The 24,140-nt window shown below is 44.8% G+C and overlaps 1 protein-coding gene across 8 annotated transcripts in view; it reads left to right on the top strand.

Annotated features, from left to right (window-relative positions):
• Nucleotides 1-2,740: 2,740 nt before the first annotated feature.
• The window catches only part of huwe1 (HECT, UBA and WWE domain containing E3 ubiquitin protein ligase 1), a 275,712-nt gene continuing 254,312 nt past the window's right edge, over nt 2,741-24,140 (top strand). For 7 of the 8 annotated variants that reach the window (XM_052009021.1, XM_052009019.1, XM_052009022.1 and 4 more), the window contains exon 1: nt 2,741-2,842. The gene's annotated coding sequence lies outside the window, so the exon portion shown is untranslated. Of the gene's footprint in view, nt 2,843-3,847; nt 3,868-24,140 lie in introns of those variants that run through there. The other variant, XM_052009016.1, reaches the window with a different exon arrangement.

The following is a 24,140-nucleotide window of genomic DNA, read 5'->3' as shown; positions in this document are numbered from 1 at the left end:
TCAGACTTGGGGGGGGGGTGGTGGTGGTGGGGAAGCAATTTACAGCGGCCAATTAACCCACTGACCCGCGCGGGCCACAGGGAGAACGTGCAAACTCCACACAGATAGCGCTGGAGGTCAGGAATGAATTTGGCTTGCTGGCGCTCTGCAGCTCGGTAAAGTATAAGGAGGAAGGGGGAAGAGACACAGATTGAAGGTGAAGAGAGCCAACATTAGGAGTCTTAAATCGTGTTGCTGTGATGTGGAATGCACTGGCTGGAAGGGCAGTGGAAGAATTAGTCAACTTTTTGCAGGGAAGAAGATAAATGCTTAACAAAAATCTTTTAATGGGGAATGAACAGGAGAGTAGAACTAATTGGATCGGCCTGTCGAATAGCTAGCACTTTCAGGCTGCATCATTCCAAAGAAACAGAGTCTCTTTGTGACTAAACTAACATTAGTGCATGTTGCTGGGAATTTCCTGCTGTCTCTTATAGCAGCATACAGTATGGAAACAGGCCCTTCGGCCCAACTCAACCTTCCGACTGTGTTGCCCAGTGAGCTGGTCCCATCTGCGTTTGGCTCATAGTCCTCTAAACCTCTCCCATCCATGTACTTATCTAGATGGCTTTTAAATGTTGCTAATGTGCCCACCTCGACCACTATTTCTGGCAGCTCGTTCCAAATACGCACCACCCTTTGCGTGAAGAAGCTGCTCCTGATGTCCCTTTTAAATCTCTCACCTCTGATCTTCAACCTATGCCCTCTTGTTTTTAGCTCCCCCTCCTTGGGTAAAAGACTATGTGATTTCACTCTGTCTATGCCCCTCATGATCTTCCATATCTCTATTAGGTCACCTCTCAATCTCCTATGTTCCAGAAAATAAAGTCCCAGTCTGCGCAACCTCTCCTTGTAACTCAGGCCCCCAAGACTGAACAACGTCCTGGTAAATCTTTTCTGCACTCTTGCTAGTTCAGTAACATCTTTCCTATGCTCTCAGATGCAAAGAGCAGATTTCTTGAATCTTAAAACATGTTGCCTCTGAAAGTTGATCCAGGTCCACTGAGCTGAAATGCAAACTGTTTCCCTTTCCGCAGGCCTGCTGAGGAGATTCCCAGCACTTTCTTATGTAATTCCACCAGTCCCCCTGATTAAGCAACACCCCCGTTGTGAAACCATTGTCCTTCCAAAATTGCATCCATCCCTCCCTATCTATCTCCCTCCCTCCATCCCTATCTCCTTCCCTCTGCACTTTCCCTCTAAACCCTTGGCATCTCTGAACTTATCCATTACAACATCCCCAATTTCCATTGCTCTGACATTGGTGGCCATGTCTTCAACTATCTGAAGCCCAAGTTCTCGGGTGCCCTCTGCTCTTTTTATAGCTTATTTGAGCCAGATTTCCTTTACGTGGCCCAGCAATGTACCTTTTTGTCTGATGACGCTCTCACAAAGAGACCTGGAAGGCATTTTTGGACGTGGAAGGTATATCAATGCAAGTTGTTGTTGTACAGAAATGTTTTGCCAAATAAAATAAATGCACATAATTAAGATGCTCCAATAAAGCCCACTTCTCTGATTGAGCTTTCTCGGCCCCAGAATGTGCTGGGGCTTCAAAGAAATTTATTTTTTGGCCCAACAACACCTGGTTGCCATGGGCCTGTAGAAACTCAAGTTGTTGTTGTACTCTGGCCCTCCCGCTCTGCATGACGTCATTGCGCTTGCGTGAAGGTCCCGTTGCGAGGAGGAGGCGCCGTCACTCCTCCTGTCCAGCAGGGCTGCAGTTTGCAGGCGCCCGTCGCCCTCCCGACCGCCAGGGCGGCAGCAGCGCCTCGGGCTCTCGCCGCTTCCCACCAATCAGGCGGCAGCGTCGGTAGCGCCGTCCCACCGATGAGGCGGCAGAATCGCGGGCACGCATCGGCTTCCCACCAATCGGGCGGCAGCATTGGATGCGCACTCCCGCCAATCAGGCGGCAGCATCGGAGGCTCCTTCCCACCAATAGGGCGGCAGAACTGCGGGCCCGCCTCGGCTTCCCGCCAATCAGGCGGCAGCATATGGGGTAACCTTCCCACCAATCAGACAGCAGCATCGAGGGCGCTCGTCGCCTTCTCGCCAATTAGGCGGCAGCATCGGTGGTAAGCTTTCCACCAATCAAGCGGTAGCACCGCGGGCGCTTGCCACCTTCCCGTCAATCAGGCGGCAGCATCGGTGGAACCTTCTCACCAGTCAGACAGCATGATCGGTGGCCCCCCCCCCACCAATCAGGCGACAGCACCGCGGGCTCGCCTCGCCTTCCCGCCAATCAGTCGGCAGCACCACAGGCGCTCGCCGCCTGCCCGCCAATCAGGCGGCAGCATCGGTGGAACCTTCCCACCAATCAGGACGGCAGCACCGCTGGCGCTCGCCGCCTGTCCGCCAATCAGGCGGCGGCATCGGTGGAACCCCACCAATCAGGATGGCAGCACCGCTGGCGCTCACCGCCTGTCCGCCAATCAGGCGGCGGCATCGGTGGAACCCCACCAATCAGGACGGCAGCACCGCGGACACGCCTCGCCTTCCCCACCAACAGCGTCGCCGGCCGGCCTCCCTTTCCCACACCCCCCCCTCCTCCCCCTTCTTCCCAACCCGCCAGGGCGGCAGCATCGCGGGCGACCGGCGCCGCCCCGCAGCCCGGCCTCCTCCTAAAAATCTTTCTTTCTTTCTCTCGAAACCGAGCGCCTCCTCCCCTCACACACACACACACACACACAGGCGCGCCCCCGACGCCCCCCCTCCCCCCTCGGCCGCGCGCCCGGTGCGGGAGCGAGCCCGAGGCCGCCGTCATCCGGGCACTGCGGCGGGAACATGGCCGATGTTGTTCAGGTGAGAGGATCTCTCTCTCTTCACCCCCCCTCCTCACCACCACCTCTCCCCCCTTCATCAACCCCCCAGTCCTCCGAAAAGAAAATAACCTGAGAGAGAGAGAGAGAGGTGGGGGGTAAAATCCCCGACCCAGCCGGGAGGTTGAAAGCGGCGATTTTATTCGGTTAAAAATGAGGTAAAATGACCTCCCCTCCCCTCCCCCCCCTCCAACATTTTATCTAACGCCACCAACCACCACCCTCCCCCCAACCCCTCTCCCCAAACTACAATCAAGGTGCGTGGGGAAGGTTTATCCATCCATCCCCCGGCTAATTTATATATATCCCCCCCCATGTGTGTGTGTGTGTGTGTGTGAGAGAGTGTGAGGGAGGCCCTTGCACCGCCATTTTATGTTCTCTCCCTCTGTGTGTGTGTAGTGAGGGGAGGGGAGGAGGAGGTGGAGGAGGAGAGGGGGTTGTTTAAAGTTGTGAAGCGTGGTCAGAAATCCCTCCCCCCCCCCCCCTCAAGATTCTAGCAGAGGTGGAATTGGATTTTAAAAAATATATTAAACCCTTTTCCCTTCTCCCCCTGCACTTATTTTTCCCTCCTCTCTCTCTCTCTCTCTCTCTCTGTGCGTCGGTAATTTAATGTTTTCTTGTATCTGTTAGATGGTTTGCTTCTATAAATATATATATATGTGTGTGTGAGTGAGGGGGGTGGGGGAGGAGGTGGCTGGTTGTTGTAAGTGAAGCCCGAGGCCTTGTGCTGGGCCTGACTAAGCACCAAGGAGCTGACACACACCAGCCCCCGGCCTCTTCCTCCACTCGCCTCAACGTGCTCCCCTCGGAATGGAGGTTTATGCCTTATTTTTTTTATTATTGTTATTTCTTATCTATCCCAGAGCTGTTGTACATTCATTTTTTTTCTCCTCTCCGTGAACGATCTTAAACAATTTTATTTTGGGATGGGATCTCTTTTTTTAAAAGGAAATAACTGTGTGTCTATATTTTATCCAAATGCTGCAAGGCACAACTGCCTTTCAAAAGGTAAAAAAAATATTTGGTTGTGAGAAGGGAGGGAATTGAATTCCAGAGCCACACTAGATTTTTAGGAAAAGGACTGCCTTTGCTCCAATCTTGATGTGAGAAGGGAGGGAATTGAATTCCAGAGGCACGCTAAATTTTTAGGAAAAGGACTGCCTTTGCTCCAATCTTGATGTGAGAAGGGAGGGAATTGAATTCCAGAGGCACGCTAGATTTTTAGGAAAAGGACTGCCTTTGCTCCAGTCTTGATGTAAGAAGGGAGGGAATTGAATTCCAGGGCCACGCTAGATTTTTAAGAAACGGTCTGCCTTTAATCCAATCTTGAAGCTTTCTCTCTTAAAAGAGGGAACATCCAGGTAATTTTCCCTCCTTCATTTTCAGAGGGTGAGTGGGTGAGGTAAAATTTTGAAAGGAGTTTGCTTATGATGGCCCTTTGTTGTATCAGTCATGTTCTGGGAGATGTTGTCTCTGCAAAAGGCTGATTTCTGTCATGTTAAGTTACTGGGAAATTTTTTGCTTTCTTTAAAAAAATTAATTTTGATGAAGTATGTATGTATAAATGGATTTGAAGGCAAGAGTGCTTGATTTTAAATGTTTTAGATGAAGCCATTGAAATTAGTATTTTCTTTATGTAAGCTGTCCTGTATGCTGCATGTGATTTTATTTGTTAATGGACTAGGATGTTACATGAGTTGATTTAAGGATCTTCTCCCCCTCCCCTCCCCTCCCGGTCTGATCATTGATTTTAAATGTATTTTTGGGGGGGGGGGAGGTTTCTAAATCAACTGATTGTTCTTCAGTTTCCAAGAGACTTGGCTTTAGTTCACGTCGATAACACGTTTTTGAGTTGCAGATATTGAGGTGAACATTAGTTGAATGGTATATGTTTTATAATGTTTAAGTGTGGAATGGTATGCAAAGATAATTAATTGTAAATTGTGATCATTTTAAAAAGCAGGTAGCTCCACTGTAATTTCATAGATTTATGGATGTTTTCTGATGTAACTATGCCCAAGTGATAACAGTAAATTCCTTTGTAGCTTCTTTTGCTTTTACTGCTACCTTAACCTTTCTCTCTGTCATCCTGACTCACCAAAATGTCAGGAGTTTTCAATTTGGGTATAATTGTCGTGTGTGAGAGATGAATTTGAATGGGGGTCAAACCTATTTTGAAGTATATAGCTACCTATGCCTTTTATCTCCAGGCTTGACTGTTCTAACAGTCTCCTTGCACTCTCTGTAAACTAAGTTTGTCAAAGCCCATGCGCTGAATCACCCTCATTTCTGCTGATCCACCACTTTAGTAGTTGGTAAATGACATGGGTTGCATTTCTGGCAGTGCCTCGGTTATCAAAATTCACAGCATTATGCTCAAAGCCTTGCAAGGCCCTGTCTTCTCTGTCCGTGAAACCACCACCACCATCACCCCCCTGCGGTATCTGTGCTCCTAATCTCCATCACCCCACCATCATCTGAAACGCCTTCAGCTAATTTAAACCCAACCTCTGCAATTCCCTAAACCTTTGTACCACTCTCATTTGAAGCTTGCTTCTTTGACCTTTCCCAGTTTCTCCTGAAGTGGCTCTGTATCAGATACTGTCTGAATGAGTTCGTGAAGAAACTTCGGGTGTTTTGCTTTGTTGAAAGCACTGTCAAAATGAGGTTTGTGTTAGTGGCACCCGTTGTATTATTTGCTGCTGAACGCTAACCCTCGCCCATCTCCCTTGGTGTTGATAGGATTGGTTTTGTGATGTTTCTGAGGTTTGCATAATAGTGCGTACACAATAGGTGTACCCTTTTCAGCTCACAAGTGGATGGAAGAGACCAGGTTGTATGTTAGTCAAGGAGTTAATAGGATTTGAGTTAATGGAAAAATATGAGCAGAAAATGAGGATTTGAGCTGCTTGCAACATCAACCCGGCAATAGAGCACATTGCTCCCTTATACTTTACCTGTAACTGAATCCTTTTAATTGTAGATTTTACTCTCCAAACTGTATTTCAAAACTTCTTGGCGCAAGTGCATCAGAATCTGATGTTTGGTGTTTTGTGATTTCAATTTGTATTTTTAAAAACCTTGTGAAGCTTGCTTAAATTTATTCACGATTTTGTCTCCTAGTAATGTTGAAAATGACATGCGCGATCACTGACATTGACAGTGAGCTGCGAAGAAGCACCTCGTGCCTGGCATTCTTGACTGATTAGAACTATGCTGTGCAAGCAAAATGGGTGATAATGTTGTTTCACACAGCCCAGGAGGCAGCCATTCAGCCCTTTGTCCCTCCACCAGCTTGTTTATCGATTTGTTCCTTGTTTCTTTTCTGTTCAAAGCTCTCTAATTTTTACATATTGTTTCAAGTATAAATTCAGTCCCCAATATTAAATCTGCCTCCCTATTATCCTGCTCCCCTCCACCTTTTTTGGTTCCAACATGACACTTCAGATCATAATTCATTGAAAAAATTTTCATTTTCCCTCCACTACTGATAACGTTCCTAAAAAAAATCTGCGTCCTCTCATTACTGATGTCTATGCCATTGGCATCGGTCATCCCTTGATGACACTATTGAAATCCTTCATAGTTTTTATACCCTAATACTAAATGCCCCCATAAACCCTGCTCAGTTTTTCTGATCTCCATATAGTGTGTCTCTTGTTTCAGGCAAGGCTTTGAATTTCTGCCTGAAATGTAGTACCGAGGATTGGATCTTATCCCTGTTGAGGTCCGCCTGGTAATTTGGAGAAGTTTACCATGACTTCCTGGCTGTTTAGTGTGTGATGGCTGGGAGCTGTTTTTGGTGGGGAAGAACTTGAGGTTCTTGGTTAACCTGTGTGGGAGCAGGAGGGTCCCAGGTACAGTACCTGGGTGACACTTTGGCTGCTCAGTTCATCCAGGGTTCTTGCTCACCATCACATGTGCCTCCACCAAACTTGGTTTACACTGGAGCTGAATGCAGTTATACTGCAGCAGGAGGGTCGCAGGCAGTTCTGATCTCTACATTACTCAAAGATCTGATTCCACTGGAGAATGTACAGAGGAGATTTACAAGCATGTTGTCAGGAAAAAATTATTGTAGCCCAGAGTAAAGATTAGATAGACTTAATTGAGTAGTGTAAAATTAAGGGACCTAAATAGAATAAACAAGGGTCTATTTCTCTTGACAGAGGGGTTAAAAACCAGGAGGCATTGATTTAAAGTAATTGGGAAGATTAGCAGGGAGAGAGAAAGAAAAAATTGTTTTTCCCAAAGGATATTAGAGATCTTGAACTCCCTGAAAGAGACAAACTCTTTTCCCCGTTTTAAAAAGTGCTCAGATGTGTGCTTGAAGAGCTGAGATCAGTAAAAGTATTTAAGGCAGAGGTAGATAAATGGCAGATCAGGAAATTGAGGGTTACGGGGATCTGGCGCGGATCAGCCACCATTGTATTGAATGGTGGGGCAGGCTTGAGGGGCCAGGTGACCTACCCTTGCTCCTATCTGCTTCTGTTCTTGAAGGGCTCGGGGTCCCGTGCAATTAAACAGGGATTTGGCTGGGGAACATTTTTGTTTCAACCAGTACGGATGCAATGAGCCAGTGGCCTCTTGCACTGTAAATTTCCTCTGGTACTTTTAGGTGCCCCCCCGCCTCCCCTATTAAGTCAATTCTGGACAGCCGCATAAACTCTGCCGTAGCATGAATGAGGAGATGGGAAATTTTGAAGCTCAGTCAATACCAAGTGAAGCTAAAGAAGAATTGACAGATCAGTTGGTGTAATAACTTTGGAGCAGTTGGCTGAAGATTGGTGTTTCTTCCTCAACAAAATGTAACTTTTAACCGCTGAGTACTTGGGTGCAGTCAAGCAATAAGCTCGAGCACTGTGATGTGATCTCTGTTCCCCTTTCCCAAACATCCCTCTCCAGCACCAACGAAGGACGTGTGCACAATCACTACAGCACTCTGGATAGCTGTCAGGTGCTTTCCACACACACTTTCACCTCCAATCTTCAGTCTCTGATGCATTCCTGCAGACTGCTTAGAAAGGGCATCCTCTGGAATTTGTCTCTGCACCAAATTCAATTATGTTAGTGATTTGACCTGGGACTTGTGGAGTGAGTATGCTTACTAGGATGTCACTGTCTTAAAATGAGCTTTGAAATGTGTAGCCATGTACCTGGAATGGAGTTCTATTTGTCCTTGCTATAGAAGTCTTTATCCTCAGTGGTGTTACAATTGCCAGGCCCCCCCCGTCTTGTTGTTTGGGTGATGCATTTTCCCCATTGGCTACAAACCAAACCAGAACCCTTGCATAATGAACCCATGAACACTAGCTCATTATTCCTTTATTCTGGCACTATTTATTTATTTTTGTAATTTATAGATTTTTATGTCTTTGCACTCTACTGCTGCCGCAAAACAACAAATTTCACATCCTGCGTCAGTGATAATAAATCTGATTTCTGAAATACCATGGCTGCAGGATTCTGTAACCACCTGCTCACCTATTGACTCCACAAAGCCAATGTTATCCGGAAGGCTCGTTGGGTGTGTGATGGAACACTGCCAGCGTACCAGCTGTTGTGCAACTCCTCTTGACACCTCAGAAGCTTGACACAAACTAGAACTGTGCAGGCCACTCAAACCTGTCTCCTTGAGATTCATTCCACGCCTCAGCAAGTTGCCCCTGCTTTCACAGCAGCCCCTCAAACCCATGGCGCCTCTTTCTTAGCCGAATGAGGTTATCAGGCATATGGGAGCTGCCGCCACCACCTTGGGAGTTCCCCTCTGAGTTGTGTGTTTTCCCCGATTGGGGGAGAGAAAATGACTGATCCTTTCACCCATGGGATGCTTTCATCACGTTGACTACAGCAGTTCAAGGGCTCAACTCAAACCCATCTCAAATGCAATTCTTGACGGCCATCAAATGTTGTTCTTGTCTACAGTGCCTATGTTCTGTAAGTTGAGAGTACTTTGCCTCCAGTGCTGAAGGGAGAACATCGGCTTGTGATTCTGTGGGGTCTTTGAAGGCCAAATGATCATTATGTTCTTCAGGAGCTGCAAGTCCACCACGGCGCAATGTCCAAGATGCTCTCCTTGATGGATCAGTGTTGGCTTGGGTCAACAGCAAAAGGTTGTCCTTTGGCCCCAGATCTCTTGAGCCAAGGTGTTATTGACCAGAAGAACAAGTGTTCCTGCCTTTGGTTCAACGCATCAGGAAATGAAATTGGGCATTTCTGCAGGCATCATTTCAACTTCAAAGTCCAGAGCACTTGATAACCTGTGAAGTACTTTTGTTGAAAGGTAGTTACTGTTGTAGGGAGTAGGGCAGCTAATTTGTGCAAATCATTGTCCCACAGAGTTGTGATGCTAACCGGTGATACTGTTTTGTGTGTCAAGGTATGACAGGAATTCCTCTGCAGTTGGAACACATACCATGCGATCTTTTGCAATCACCTGACGGGGCAGGTGAATAGAGACACCAGAGACCGCAGATGCTGGAATCTGGAGCAACACACAGTGTGCTGGAAGAACTCAGTTGGTCAGGCAGCATCTGTTGGAGGAAAGCAGCTTCACAACTCCCCTCTCCCCATCTTGCTCCATCTCTTCTTTCCTTCTTTTTCTCTTTGTCTGCCCCCATCTTCCACAGTCTTCCAACTCCACCCCCGCTCACCTCCCCTACCTGGCACTACCTGCCTGTCATTTTACACCTCCCCCTCAGTCCACCAATTGTCTCGGAATCCTTTCTCACCACTCCCCTTCTCTTTGTGCTGGCCACCTCGCCTCTCCACTCTGTCCTGCTGCAGGGTTTTGACCTGATACATCGACGGTTTCTTTCCTCCTACAGATGCTGCATGACCTGCTGAGTTCCTCCAGCACATTGTTTGGGGCTAGTGAATAATACAGGTTAACTGAAAGATTCCTCTCTGTAGTGGGGAGCCAGACTCCTTGTTCCCTGGCACGAGAGTGAACCTGGTGCCTGCTTTTCTGACTTGATACTCGAGTGTTAATCAGTGAACCTGGTTTGTCCCCTTGGATTTGACAATTCATTAAATTGTTGAAGTAAAAGGCTAAAAAAATGCAGCAGGCCGAGCAGAGCCTGCAGAGAGCAAAACCGTTGACATTTTGGGTTTATCAAAACTGGGAAAGGTTTTAGAAATCAAGCATTAAGTTTGGTGAGGGGGGAGGAGTGGAGAGAACCAAGGGGCATGTCTGCAATAGGTTGGAGACCAAGAAAGTGAGCAACACGCGTTGTGGTGAAGGCTTGTTATTATAAGCTGATCTGTCTGCAGTGGATGTAAATAGGAAATGACTGAGGACGGAGCAGAGGACAGAGCAAAGGTCAAGCAAAAAAAAATCCGTGCTGGAAATGTGTGACTGAAAACACTGCAGTTGTTGGAAATGCGTAACGAGCAAGGAAATGACTGGACACAATCAGGTTAACTAGCATCCGTGGAGAGGAAGAAACAAGTTGGCGTTACAGGTTGATGACCTTGTATCAGAGCTGGAAAAAGCTGGTTCTCTGAAATGGTTGAATTCAATGTATGGTCTTGAGGGCTTTAGTGTCCCTAGTCAGGAGATGACGCACTGTTCCTTGAGCTTGCATTGGCCCCTGTTATTGTAAGAGGCCAGAGTGAGACTGGGATGGAGAATTGCTGACGGCAACTAGAAGCTCAGAATCCCCCATACAACCTGAATGGAAGCCTTCTGCGCAGTGATCACCCAATTTAAGTTTGGTTTCTCCAGTGTAGTGGAGAGAACTGTGAGCATTGAATGCAGTGCATCAAATTGAAAGGAGGGCAAAGTGAATTGTTGCTTCATCTGGCAGGAGTGTTTTTTTTGAGTCTCTGGATGGTGAAAAGGAAAGGTGAAAGAGCAGGGATTGCATCTGTGGAGTTGCATAGGAAGCTGCTATGAGAAGGACAGCGGATGAGATGCACGAGTGAATCAGGGAGTTAGAGGAATGTCGTGGGGTGGGGTGGGGGGGGAGATGTCAGGTGGTGGTATCAAGTCCAAGGTGGTGGAAATGATGGAATCTGTTAAACGTGCAGGTTGGTGGAGTGGAAGATGAAGACGAGAGGAGTCCCATCCTTAAAGCATGAAAGTGCTGGAACTAGAATGGCATGATTGAAGGGAGAAAAGCTCTTGGAAGCACTGGTGTAGATGTTTTCTGCATGATGGAGATGACACCACTGGGGCCTCATCGGAAGAATGATTGGAGGTGTAATCGTGGTAGCCGCGGGAGTTGGTGGAAGGAAGTTGGTTGCTAGCCTGTCATCCCAAATGGTGAGAGTTAGGGAAGGGATGAGTGCTGGACCATAAAGTGAGGGCAGGATTGAATTAGTAGCAGAGTTGATGAAACCTTGGAGTTCCGGGTGAGAACAAAAAGCTGCATCAGGAACGGCACCCTGTCTTCCACCAAGACACGGGACTCAATGTTCGATTCAACAATTTCAGATAACCAGCCTTTCCAGTTTGTTAGAACCTGCCTACTGATGCAAAAAGATCTTTAACCTATAACATTGGCTTGGTTTTTCTCTCCATAGATGCAGGCTGGCTTGAGTATTTCCAGCAATTTTCCGCCAATTAATGTGTTTAGTATCTTGCGTTCAGCTTTCCTTTATTCCCGCTTCAATGTTTTTGTTGCGTCTCCTCCCAGTTGGTCAGCTGTGATTAATGAGCTTTCACCACCCTTTCAGTTGGTACCATCACTGCCTTGCATCATTCACTCCCATCTCGACTGGGAAGTGCTGGCAATCGTGTCCCACCCCCATAATTGCTGCACCACCCGCACAGTTGCTCCAGCAGATTATTTCTTGCTCCAGATTCCAGGATCTGCAGTCTCTTGTGTCATAATTCACTCACTCTATCAAAGACATTTCCTTTGCTCTCTCACCTCTTTCCCCCAACTCTCTCTGCAAGTTAAAATTTTCTAGCACTCCTGACTTTTTCCAGTTTCAATGAAAGGTCATAACCTGAAACATTGACCCTGTTTCTCTCCACGGAAGCTGCCTGATCTGACCATTTCCTGTTTTTATTTCAGATAGGCAGTACCTGAAATTGCTTTTTCTATTTGATAATTTAATCTTGAAAACCAGTTCATCAGCATGTTTGAAAGTGACTTGCCTATGCCAATGTTGAACCTGTTTAAATCTACTGAATGGGTTTTATTTATTACTTTCGTACTACTTTAAGCTTACCCTTTCTAAACGTGAGATCATCCAGAATTCTGTTGGTATCCTAAATTTACTAAGCCCTACTTTTTCATTACCCCTGTGCTTGTCAACCTAAGCAATGCCTCTTTATTAAGCAAAGATGAGATTTTTTCGTAATCCATCTGTGGTCATACCCCTCCCACATCTGCAACTTACTTCAACCCTCCAAGTCCTCCACCCTCTGCATCTGTCCATCAACCACACACTCTTCCAGTGGGTTCCCCTCCCCACCTCCCTTATTTGGTTCCGTGCTCCCCATTCCTTTCCTATCACACCCCATCATCTGCAGCCCTTTTGTTGCCTCCACCTATCGCCTCCCAGTCTCTGTCGCTATTTCCACTCTTCCTTCCTCCAGCTGCCATTCATCCCCCTCCTCACTTGGATCCACCTGTCGCTTGCCAGCTCTTGCTCCATTCCTTCCACTCACCTTTTATATTGGCTATCTCCCCTCTATCTTTATCTTTAAGTCCAGCTTGAAGGGTTTCGACCTGAAACATCAACCGTCCACTTCCCTCCGTGGATGCTGCCTGATCCGCTGAGTTTCTCCATTGTTGATTTTTGTTCTAAATTCCAGCATCTGCAGTCTCTTGAGTTTCCAAGTCCTCTTGATTTGTTACTATATTTAATTGTTTAAACTTGGGTAGCTGAAGCCATGGATGGCAAGGTACCAAGTTGTAGGATTCCCACCCTAAACCTCTGGCATTTTTTCCCTTAAAACCCACATTTGAAAAAATATCTCCTTGAGTGTCTCTGACTAATTTTAATACTCCCATAATACTCCCATAAAGAATCTGTTTGGCTATGCTTAAGGCACAGTACAATCAAGAACTTGTTGACCTAACTATTTGAGCAATAAAATGATTGTGATCGTAGGCATGTAGGTGATGACCTGTTATTGATGTTGACTGAGCAGAAACTTTCATGTTGCAGCTACCTCAACTGAGTTTAAAAAGGTTTTTTGATTTCTATTTATGAGCCTCTCATTCTGTGGAGAGCAATGTTTTGGGCAAATGGGGAGAGTACTGAGGGTGGTATTTTGTGCTTTCTGTCTAAATATGACACAAAGTTGGATGACACTGGTTATTTGGTAGTGGAATAAACTTGGAACATAGTCTTTCCTGCTATCTTAGGGACAATCTTTTAATTTCATCCAGTACCTGTCGTTGTGTATGAGATGTACAATACTTACAGAAGCAAAGCAGTCTGCAAGGAAGGCCATGACTTAATGCTGCTAGCTTCCTATTCAGATTGAAAACCTAGCATTTTACTGTGGTAAAATTTCTTCGCCAAACTATTGTTCAGCTGAGATCCAACAGCCGGTCTTATCAATTTGGAGCAGGTTGCTTTGAAGACGTGTACTGTTATGTTAAAACAGAGAAATGGGCATACTTTGCAGCATATAAAGCTCCTGTGCTCGTAAAATGACACGTTTAACCTACTGGCACACATTGTTGCTCCAATAAAATATACAGATTGCTCCCAAGGAGATTGGAGGGAATACTAGAAGTGGGGTTTTTCAATAAGGTCGTGGCCGATGATCTATCATGGGTCCCACTTGTCTGTCAAATTTTGTATTTTCTTGCAACTCAATGGGGTCATTCATCCCATCGAGTTTCATAATGTCCCATTAGTCTCATTCTCCCACTTATTTCCCATGCCCATCAACTCCTGTCATCTACCTACTCCAGGGGTAACTTACAGCAGCCAGTTCATCTACCAATCCATACATCTTCGGGATGCAAGAGGAAACCAGAGCACCCAGGGTAAACCCATGCGGCCACGGAGAATGTGCAAATCTACGCTGACAGCACCTGGGCTCATGGCAAACCTGGTTGGTTGGACCTGTGAGGCATGACCCCGGATGCTGTCAGTGTAGATTTGCATATATTTCCTTTCTCCTGCATTCCCAGAAACCCATCAGTCTTGTCCTTGAATACACTTGACAAACAAGCATCCACAGCCTATTGCTGTGGAGAGTTCTGAAGAAATGCAACCCTCTGAGTGGTTTCTTTTCCTCAACGTTAATTAAGCAGATGAGTTTTTATGATATGCTAGTGGTTTCATGATCACCATTGCTGATATTAGCTTTTCTAATGAGCTAAATTCAGCTGCAGCTAGAACTTGTCTTTGGCTCTTAATCCTGATTTCGAGGAACATAACTGCAAAGTTACAGAAAACCACAGTCACTAAGTGTCTATATCCTACAATTCTGTAGTTTTCTTCTCTACCTTTTGTATTGTCAGTAAAGTTGCCCCTTCCTCTAAGTCATTGATGTGTAAGCAGTGAGTCTCAAGCGTTGGTCCTATCTGGATGCATCATGGCCTGGTACGGCAACTGCTCTGCCCCGAGACCGCACAAAAGTGCAGAGGGTTGTGGACAGGGCTCAGCACATCACAGAAACCATCCTCCCCTCCATGGACTCTGTCTACACTTTTCACTGCCTCGGTAAAGCAGCCAACATAATCAGAGACCCCACCCACCCCGGACATTCTCTCTTCTTCCCCCATCCCATTGGGCAGAAGATACAAAAACCTGAAAGCACGTCCCACCAGGCTCAAGGACCGCTTCTATCCTGCTGTTATAGGACTATTGAACGGCCCCCTTGTATGATGAGATGGATTCTTGACCTCACAATCTACCTTGTCATGGCCTTGCACCTTATTATCTGCCCGCACTGTACTTTCTCTGTAACTGTAACACTTTATTCTGCATTCTGTTACTGTTTGCCCTTGTACTACCTTGATGCAGTGATGTGATGAAATGATCTGTATGGATCGCATGCAAGACAAAGTTTTTCACTACCTTGGTACATGTGACAATAATAAACCAATTTACCAATTTGCTGCACTCCACGGGTTCCAAGCTGAGAATAAACCGTTCATTCCTACTGTACTTGCAGTTTGCATATCTTGCATTCTTGTCTAGTTGTTGACAAACTTCTAACAGTTCACTGAGCAACATAGGAGATTACCCAGCAAATTTGAAGGAATTAACCAGGATTAAAACTGAATGATGTCTATTTGTGTTTACTCACTGGGCTGCGATACAGGTCAGCAGTATCATTTTAAAATTAGACAAGCCAAGCGTGAGTGTGTATTCATTGGGGGAATTTCTATATTTCTACTTTTTCTTACAACGTAGGCCAATCTGTCAGCTCACAGATTCCATTACCCCACTTATTTTTTTTCCCTGAAATCTCATCTCTTCTACAACTCCCCTTCAGATTCTACCACCCACCCACACTAGGAGCAATTTTCAGCAATTAATCTACCAACCCACACGTCTTTGGGATTCGGGAGGAAATCCACTGCGTTACAGGAGTATGTGCAAACTCCACATAGGCAGCACCTTGGGTCGGGATTGAACTTGGGTTGCTGGAGCGATGAGGCAGCAGCTGTACTCGCCGCTCTGATTTCAGAGAATTGAAAAGTATGCTAAATCTACATTGAAAAGGTAGTACAGGGAGTACCATATACCCTTCTGATCACCCTGTTGTCTAAGGCTACTGAGAAGGTACAGGAGAAGGAATGCATTATCAGAAAAGAATGTACAAACTGGGTCACTTTGCTGTTGAGAAAAGGCTGTGAGGTGACCAAAGAAATTTTTGTTTTGATTTATAAAGGTCTATGGTCAATGAATGCAGCGGGAGTGTTTCCACTTGTGGAGGAGATACTTCGATGCCATCTGTATAAGATGGTACAAGAAGTTCAGCAAAAAAAAAAATTCAGACAGCTTCTTTACCCAAAGGGTGGTGAGAATGTGAGTGCTTAAGTAAACAGCTGAGATGCACTTAAGTGGAGTCTGGACAAGCATGAGAGGGAGAGGGCAAAGGAAGACCATTCCTATACATGCAGATTTGGAAAGGAAGGCTTGAATGGAACATCTGCATGAACTATTTGGGCCCAGTGGCCTGTATTTGTGCGACACATCTTGTGTAATCCAGTGTTGAGACCAGCAAAGAGTGCCATTATCTGTCCTGCAACTCTCAGTCTGAGATTTGTCAACTATTGAATTAACTTTGCAATGTGACGCTTGGTATTCCTGCTGTCATTTGTTTAAACAAAGTATTCTGGGGGGTGCAGGTTTGATTGTTCAGTTTTTAATACAGTTTCTCGTAAGGCACTAGTGTTAACTCTTTTTCCACCTCGTAGTTTGACATTAGCTTTAAAGTCAAATGATCTAATCTGCTGTTTATCCTCTCTCCTCTCCCTCAAGCCCACCTCTTTCTACTAAATATTGGTAAGGGAAGCAGCAACAACTCTCATTCATCCATTGCATTGGAAGCTCTTCCTTGGAGCATTCTCATTTAAAATGAGAATGAGCCACAAGAGATTTTGGGGCAGGTTGGCCTGAAGAATTTCAGGAGTGGAGATTTTTCAGGACAGAATTCCAGAGCCAGGCGGTTAGACTGCTGAAGTCACAATGCCCAGCATTGGCATAAATAAATTTTGCTGAGTAGGAGGTCAGAACAGAAGGGACTGCAGAGACCGTGAAGGTTTGTAGGACCGGAGGAGGTCAGAGGACCAAGCCCAGAGGGAAGGTTTTGAAACTGAGCCATTGTCGGACGGAGAGTTGATGTTGGCACCTAGTACAGACAAAGGGTGAACGGGACTGAGTTCATACACAGGCTGAGGTTTGTGGAGATTGGGAGGTGGGCAGCTGGCCAGCAGAGAACTCAGTTAAATAAATAAATCCACAGCTTAAATATTGGTGTCCATTTAAGTGATTATGAAATTGTCCTAAAAACATTTCCTTTTTGGGGAAGGAAATGCACCATCCTTACCCAGTTCATTGTTTGTGTCTCTGGGCCCACACCAATGTGACTGACCCTGATTTACCATCTGAAGAGGCTTAATGTGTTAGAACCTCTTTATGTACCTTGTCTGACCAAGAGGAATATTTTTCAGTAATTTACAGCAGGAATAGTGTTTTTTTTCTTTCCAATTGCTTTGCAAAGTATCATTGGCTGCAGAAGTGCAGGGAATAGCTGATATCAGCTTGTAGCAATGTTGAACCTGCTGTTGGGAGTGGTTGTGCGATCATTGCACCTGCAAGATCTGGGTCCTTTGAGGAGGTTGGAGAATAGTCATGGTATATCATAGGTCTACTCCCTGTTCACTATCAGAGCTGGTAATATACCTTGGCCCCATTCACTATCATAGCCATTTATGTACTTTGGTTTCTTTCCACTCCGGTTCCCATATCCTTTGAATCCCTTAGTGTCCTGAAATCAATGAATACACCAAAGGATTGAGCATCCACTGCCCCTTGTCACAGAGAATTCCAAAAATTCACTGCCCTCTGTATTAAGAAATTATTTATGTCAAGTGAATCATTGCATGCAGAACTTTGTGCTCCACTGTGCTGGTAAAAGGTTAAACTTGAAACATCAAATTCTTTAATGCAAAATGTTTAAATTTTATGCAACTATCGATGGTTCTTCCTGCTTGTGCAGGCTGTTGCTGACCGTAATGTGGCTAGTTTTAAAGTAATCATTAGCAGGGATTGGAGAGAATCGAACATGGGTTTACTTGAAAAGTGGTGTGGCTTTTGGGGGCAATATATTTCAGAACTGAAAGTGCAGAGATTTGAGAGAGGCCAATGGAGTTGAATATGGTTCCAATGGGGCAACATCATTGTTACCTGTCAGTGGACATGGGATCTCAGAAGAGATGTTGAGTCGCAGTTAAAATCCCTTCATTGAGGTCGAGGGAATACGGTGCAGATCTCCTGGAAACGCCTTTAATAGATAGGAACCAAAGACAAAGCCATTTTTTTTGCCCAGTACAATTGTATTACCTTAAACTTGAAGAAGCATAGCTGTGAATTGAAAGCAATGCAGCAGTGCAAGGCAATCCTGACAGCAGGGGACTTTTGCGGAGATGGCTTGAGTCTTGTGTAGCCTTTTGGGAAATGGGTATCCGTGTGTTTGACATTTGCGGAAGGTTAATCTACCATCTTTCTATGTGGATGTTAGTTGGGTTTATTCAGTCTATCAAACATTTATTTTGTGGCATGATTTTGTACCATGCCTCAGACTTTCTAACCCTTATAACTTTGAAGACAAAAATTACTCTCTTTTGAATTCAGTTTTGTCCTCATTTTATCCCTCTTCATCTCCAAAAATCAGCATGTAAATGTCCGTTTTCAGCTGACTTCAGCCTTTGGTTTGACCTATATGGCATGCTTACGTTGTAGATGTTGAGCTTGAGTTTAGCAACAGCATAACCACTTTGATCACTTTGCACTAAAATGGGCTTTGTGTTCTTTCTTGTAAAAATTGTGTATAATTTGTTTTTCTTGTGAATGCTGCTTACCTGATACTATGTGCCTGTGATGCTGCTGCAAGTAAGTTTTTCATTGTACCTGTGCATATGTGAATATGGGCCCCTCTTCCAGTGTAATCCAATCTGATCTTTGTTTGGGACGTGACGCGCCCAAAATCCACATATACGGTCAGGCTGTGTGCAAACGCACTAATTCTCCCAGTTATGTATAATTCTAAAACATTGAAGTTGTTAAAGCTCAGAACACAGAACAAAAGAAAATAGGCTGCCATTTAATCACTGGAGTCCATTCCACAGGTCAGTGAGATCACAACTCCAAAACTTGCTCTTATTCCTTCAGTGGAAGTCCCTGCTACAGAGGATTCAGATTTGTCTGAGCCCAAACTCTGGATACTGGTCCAGCAAATTGGCCATTAATTGCATTTTCTGGATCAGTATCCAGAATTCGGTCTCAGACAAGTCTGAATCTTCTAGCAATTGTGTTATAACTTTCCCCTTTCCCTATTTCAAGTTTTCTACATGCATTGAGAGCAATTGATTTCTGTTTTGCCATGTATAGCATGAAGAATGTAGTCAGGTACTTGACAGCAGGTTTTCACATTTACAAAGTGGATGTATTTTGAAAGCTCATGGGATTTGGGCATGGCTGACAAGGCCAGAGTATGCTGCCCGTCCCTTAAATGAGAAATTGGTGGCGAGCAATCCCGGTGATGAGGATTGTACCGGCGAGGATTGTACTGGCTAGGATGCCAGGCCATTTCGGGAGACATTTTTCTATTGGTGCAAATCAAAAGAACTGCAGCGACTTTGAAATCTGAAATAAAAACAGAAAATGCTGGCAAAGCTCAGCAGGTCAGGCAGAACCTGTGGAAAGAGAAACTGTTAACATTTCAACCAGCTTTGTGACCCTTTGTCAGAGTGAGTTTCCAGCATTTTTTGTTTGTATTTCACTTTTGATCTTGGTTTTTGTTTTGCAATAAACTGGTTCTTTGGTTTAGATTCTGTATTGCCTGGTTAACTGAATTTTAAACTCTCCAGTTGCTGTGGTGGGATTTGAATGTGTCTTTTGATCTTTAGCCCAGGCTCCTGGGTAACTAGCCCACTAACTTAACCAGTATGCTACCCTTCGTAATAAACTGCAGTAACTTTTCCCAAGCCACTTCACAGAACAATGCCAAAGTACTTTTCAGTTTGTTCTGCCAGTAGCTAGTACCAGTGGGGGTGTGCAAAAAAAATTCCTGTAACTTTTGTACAAGTCCACTGTAAATGTAATCTTGCCTCTCTGTAAACAAACATTTCTTTTCCACCTTGTGCCTGCATGTGACCATTGTAAATGGAGTTTTAAATCTGGTCTTGGGCAGCATATGAAAAATCAAATATCTGTACTAATCCATTTTATTCCTCCACCCCCTCCTTTCTCTCTGTGCATTATCCAGCTCTATTGGTCAAATGAATGCTGGAGATGTCGTAAGTGTTTTTGGCAGCCGCTCGTAAAGCTTTCCTAAGATGTTGGACTTTTTCACTGAAACTATTTTCTCGACCTCTTGCTTTCAAGTGCATGTTTTAAATGTACAGTTCAAATAAACAGCTAAAGTAGTTCTGTTGTTCTATTCACAGAGGGCCAATGACAGCATAGTTTTGGATTCTGCTGTCAGCAAGCCACATGAAATGGGCCTCGAGCTGGCTCTCTGTTCCTTTAACTCTGTGATTCTTGGGACACTTTTTGGGTTTTTTCAGTCCACCTCCCCCTTCCCCTGCACCTGTTTCAGTTCCTCTTATGTAGAACAGTACAGCACAGGAACAGGCCCTTCAACCCACAATGTTGTATCAAACTAATTAAATTAGTAATTATATGCCTAACTAAACTAATCCCTTCTGCCTACACAATGTCCATATCCCTCCATCCTCTGCACATTCATGTGCCTACCTAAGAGCCTCTTAGGTGCCACTGTCGTACTTGCCTCAACTACCTCAACTGCAGTGCATTCCAGGCATCCACCACTGGGTTTAATTAAAAAAAAAGCCTGCCCTGCGCAACTCCTTTGAAATTGCCCCCACTCACCTTATATGCATGCCCTCTAGTATTAGACGTTTTGACCCTGGGAAAAAAGATACAGGTTGTCTACTCTGTCTATGCCTGTCATAATCTTATAAACCTTGATCAGGTGTCCCCTTGGCTTCAGAGAAAACATTCCAAGATTGTCTAACCTCTCCTCGTAGCACATGCCCTCCAATCCAGGCAACATCCTGGTGAACCTCTTCTGCACCCTCTCCAAAGCCTCCACATCCTTCCTGTAATGGGGTGACCAGAACCAAATGCTATACTCCAGATGCGGCCCAACCAGAGTTTTATAAAGCTGGAGCATAACTTCCCGACACTTGAACTCAGTGCCTCGACTAATAAAGGCAAACATGCCATATGTCGTCTTTACCGCCCTATCAACCCACCACTTTCAGAGAGCTAATGACTTGGACCCCAAGGTCCTTCTGTGCATCAACACTGTTAAGGGTCTTGCTATTAACAGTGTATTGTCCCTTTACATTTGTCGGGACTTGTGCTCTTTCTTGCTATCCTTTTATTTTCTCTTACTGTGCCCTTTTCATAGCACGTCTGTTTTTGTAGGTTGGGGGTTGGATTTGATTTTGTATTCGGCTAGCCTTGCTCTGTTTTATAAAAGTGTGTGAAGGGTGTGTAGCTCATTTCTTAATCCTGAAAGTGGCATAATGCACGTGTTGATTATCTTGCTTTTCATGGACCTTGTCAAATGTTTTAAAGCAGCTACTTGAATACTTTACAGTTAACAAAAACAGGAAATGCTTAGCAGGTCAATCAGCATTCGTGGAGCAAGAAACGGTCAACATTTCAGGCCAATGACCTTCAGAATGGCAAAGGGTCATTGACCTGAAACATTGATATTGTTGCTTTCTCAGTAGACGCTGCCTGACCTGGGGAATCCTTTCGGAATTTTTTGTTTCAGATTTCTAGCATTGCAATCTCTTTTGCTTTGTTTCGACTTACCTGAAATTCCAGTTAACTTATTGAAGGAACAGCACGACAGCAATGTCTTCTTTCACTAAATAAAAAAACACAGTGCACTGCTCGATAACTTTTACTGATACAGTTCTTGGGTATTGTAGTCTTGCCGGTTGAGATCTGGGATCTTGTTGGCTGGCACTGTCTCCAGTGTGAACATTGAACAGTACAACACAGAAACAGGCCTTTCAGCCCATGATGTCTGTGCCAAACACTATGCCTAATTAAACGAAATCTCTTCTGCCTGTATATGATCCATATCCCTCCATTCCCTGCATATTCATGTATCTATCTAACTGACTGCCTTTTAAATGCCTCTGTTGTATCTGCTTCCACCACTACCCCTGGCAGCCCATTCCAGGCACCTACCACTTCTAATTCTAATAAAAAGTCTTGTCCTGCACATCTCCTTTAAACTTTTCCCCTCTCACCTTAAATGCACGTCCTCCAGTACTTGACATTTCTACCTGGGGAAAAAGATTCTGACTGTCTTAGACCTGTACTGGAAGACCTGTTTTATTTCTTCCAAAACCAAAATTTCTTTCGGTGACTCCAAAACCCCATAGGTTATTATGGTTCAGCTTATACAGGAAACACTAGCTTCTATCTGCATGTGGTGCTGTGTTTGTGTATAAGCCTGTGAACTTCCGAGCAGTACTTGGTAATCTATATGAAATTATAATCAGGCTGGGTCACAGCCATGGACTGTGAACAGATTGTTGTGCAATCTGCATTTTCCATTTAATGCCGTGCTGTTTTTGGGTGGGAGCAGACAAACTGTTGCTTTTCTTTCTCTTTCCCGCTTGGCCTCGATTTTTCATTTCAGTTGCTGTGAAAACTTATTTGGCTCTCCTGTTTGGGAACCAGATGTTATGATGTGTTGGAGCGGGCAAATGGCAGTGTAGATAATTGTGCATTGCATTTGCGAACATGAAGTGACCCTTAAAGTTCCCTCTATAATCTGGCATGGTTTAGCTTGCCTATATCAGACAGGGAGCATCCCCTGATGTTGCAGTTTAGCACCTTGATATATATAGGTTCAGTTCTTAATCCATCAGCAAGCAGTTCATTTTACTTAAAATGGCTGTATAGTTAGATGCAGTGTGCTTGGATGCTTTGCTTGCTCTGTATTTATGGTAAATCTGTATTTAAAAAAAAATCATTTTAATTGTATCCTTTAATGGGTAATTTTACAAGGGTCTGGCTGTTGGGAGGGGTGGTGGTGTGGGGGAGCTACATTCCTGATAGCATAAATTCAAAACACTGCATCATTTTTGCTTCCTTGTATTTTGCTTAAATGTAAACTGTTAGGTTTTGCTTTCATGAGTTGTAGTGGTCCTGCAATAAATAACATTCCCCCCCCCCCCCCCAATCGTACACCAAGAAATTGATGAAATATAACACTGAAACATCCAGTGCAACTGATTCTGTATTTTATTTTTCATATTCACTTCACAATTGTACTCTTTGAGAAGTTTGTCTTCTGTGGGTGTGGGTGTCCTTGAAAGGGCCAGCATTTATTGGCTGCCCCCTTCTCCCTTTGAGGAGGTACTGGTGAGTGGCATCTTTGAACAAGAAGTCCTTCTATTGGAGGTATTTGCACAATATTCTTGGTTAGCGAGTTCTAGGATTTAGACCCAGTGAGAATGAAGGAACGGCAAAATGTTAAGACTGAGAGGGGAACCTGCAGCTGAGTGCAGTTTGTGTGGCCTGCTGTCCTGTCCTTTTTCATGGTGGAGGTCATATGTTTTGAGGTGTCAGATTAAGCACTCAAGTCATTGCAGTGCACTGTTTGTCAGTGGTGGAGGGGCTGGATATTTGCGGTAGTTGCTAATCTAGAGGGCTGATTTCTCCTGGACGGTGTGGGTGAGTTCATTTCCAACAATGCAGGTATTCCATTGCACAAGGGCCTTTTTGGCAAGGTTTTGGGTGGAGGGAGAGAGGATGTGTCACGTCAGAAAGTGAATCACTTGCTGCAGAATGCCCTGCTTTCATAGCTATGGTACTTCTGTGCCTGTCACAGTTAAGTTCTTGCAGGGTTGTGGCTTGTATTGTACCTGACTAGTGAACCTAAGTGCAAATAGCAGGGTAATGGCCTAGAGCAAAAGGCTTTTCCTCCTCGGAATCACAGACATGCCGCAATCGGAGATCATTTGGCCCATGTTCATGTCAGCCAATGAAGAGCAGTGTCACCTCACCCCATTGTCCAGCTCTTGGTCTGTTGCCTTGTAGATTGTGTAACATCAGGTGCTTATCCAGGTACTTTATACGATGAGGGTTTGTATCTCCAGCAATAGTCAGGAATTTGCGTGTCCTCTGTGGAAGGATAAAAGTTTTCTTTCCTCAACCCTCCTCTAATCCTTCTACCAGTTATCTTAAATCTATCTGCCCCGTTGACCCCACTGCAAAGGGAAATAAGTCTTTCCTATCCACTGTTGCGAGGCCTGTCATGTATACCTTAGCTAAATATCTAGCCACAGTCAAGCTGACCTTCATCAGAACTGAAGTTCCCCACTCTTTGCAATATCTCTTCAATCTCCTCTGCTCACATTCTTGCTATTACATCCTGTAATGTGAACAGGACCTAATGACTTGTACACTTGGTAGCATGACTTGTTTGCTCTATGCTTTTGCAATCCCTTATCTAATCTGAGAGTGTTAATTTGTAGTATTTGCTGTCTGTTTGATCTCAATTTTGATTAGAGGTTGAATTGTATAGAATTTTGAGATCACAGTGGGTAACTCACCCTCAAAAGCAAAGATTC

Source organism: Pristis pectinata, chromosome 43, assembly GCF_009764475.1.
Source record: "Pristis pectinata isolate sPriPec2 chromosome 43, sPriPec2.1.pri, whole genome shotgun sequence".
Lineage (NCBI taxonomy): Eukaryota > Metazoa > Chordata > Chondrichthyes > Rhinopristiformes > Pristidae > Pristis > Pristis pectinata.
This window is presented reverse-complemented; position numbering and strand designations above follow the sequence as displayed.